The sequence below is a fragment of the Cupressus sempervirens genome, chromosome 9 (genome assembly GCF_028749045.1).
Source record: "Cupressus sempervirens isolate cs-2001-9-10 chromosome 9, ASM2874904v1, whole genome shotgun sequence".
In the NCBI taxonomy this organism is placed as follows: Eukaryota; Viridiplantae; Streptophyta; class Pinopsida; order Cupressales; family Cupressaceae; genus Cupressus; species Cupressus sempervirens.
Window position 1 is genome coordinate 725,707,794 of NC_143126.1, and position 1,524 is coordinate 725,709,317.

A 1,524-nucleotide genomic window follows, 5' to 3' on the forward strand; every position below is an offset into this window, starting at 1 on the left:
AATATTGATAAACTATAAATATTTATGATCTATTTATTTTACTTAATTATTTATATGAATATAATGAAATTATTATTCATAATAATAATATCAACATATATAGAGTGAATAAACATTATAATTACAATGTAAATCAATAAGACGATAATATATCTAATTATTATCACATTTAAATACAAATATAATTTATTATAAATAAGATAAATAATATTAAATATACGTGATATATATAGTATATATCTAAATATGTATAATAATATATCATTATTTAATATAAGGATCTTATGGTATGTTTAATAATGATATAGTGATAATTCATCATAATATCTAAGATTATATAATATTGCAATAGTCTTTACATAATTTATATAGTTAATATAATAATATAGTATATAATCATTAAAAATAATATATAATTAATAAAATAATAAAATATCTTATTAATATAATTAATATTAATTTGAAAGGACACAACTCTATGAATATACTCATATATATAATACATCAATGCATTGGAAAAGATATCGGAGAAAAGATATGAAAGAAAAAAAGAACAAACAAATTGAGAGTGCAAAAGGAAATTAACCAAAGAAATATATATAAGCGCGAAAAAGGGAAGAATAATAGAAAAGTGTGGAAAATGTTTAAGATCTCACGTGGAGATCTAAGCACAAACCACTGATAATCCTTGCATCATATACTAGTAGATCCGATGCCAATTATAGATAGTATTCGGGTGAGGCACAATCGGGTACTGACATTACCCAAGACTAATACTACTACCACAGACGCTACAGATGTCCAAACCATGTTACATTATTATGCATCAGGTATAATAAAGTTAAGAAATAAAAGGGAATCGTTGTTAATTGTGGTATAAGATATCAACATTAAAAGCACATATGGAATTCGATGAATAAGATCATTACATTATAATTCTTAAATCGATTCCATTTCATTTATTCAAATATTATAAATCTAAATTGACTATTAAAGTTCTTAAGAAAATTGCATGAGAAAAGGAGAAAGTTGTCATAAACGGATGACCCCCAAAAAGGGGTTCATTACAAATGGTATTAGAGCAATGATTCTGCCATCCTGTAAATGATAATACAAACAGTATGCCTGATAAAGAAAAATCTATAATAGTTTTGACTCTGAGTCTCAAATACCAATGGAAGGCTTATAGTCAGGCTAGTTGAAGTCTCTTTGATCATCATTTCATGTAGTTTGAACATTTTACTGCTATGAAAATGTAATTGCAAAGCAAGAAAGTTCTATGGCACTCTCAAAAGCCAGTGGATCGTGGATGGAATTCAAACCAAAAACATCACAAATGATAAGTGCCAATGTGTGCAGACACTTCCATGTTTGGAAAATTTGGTACTATGCAGATCAATCAAAAAAAAGATCTTCGATACTTTACATGGCTAATATCAAATCGCAAAATCTTATTTGCACAATAGTAGATACAAAAATCTTACATAATTTCAAAACTGTGAATCACCATATATGTCAAGATCA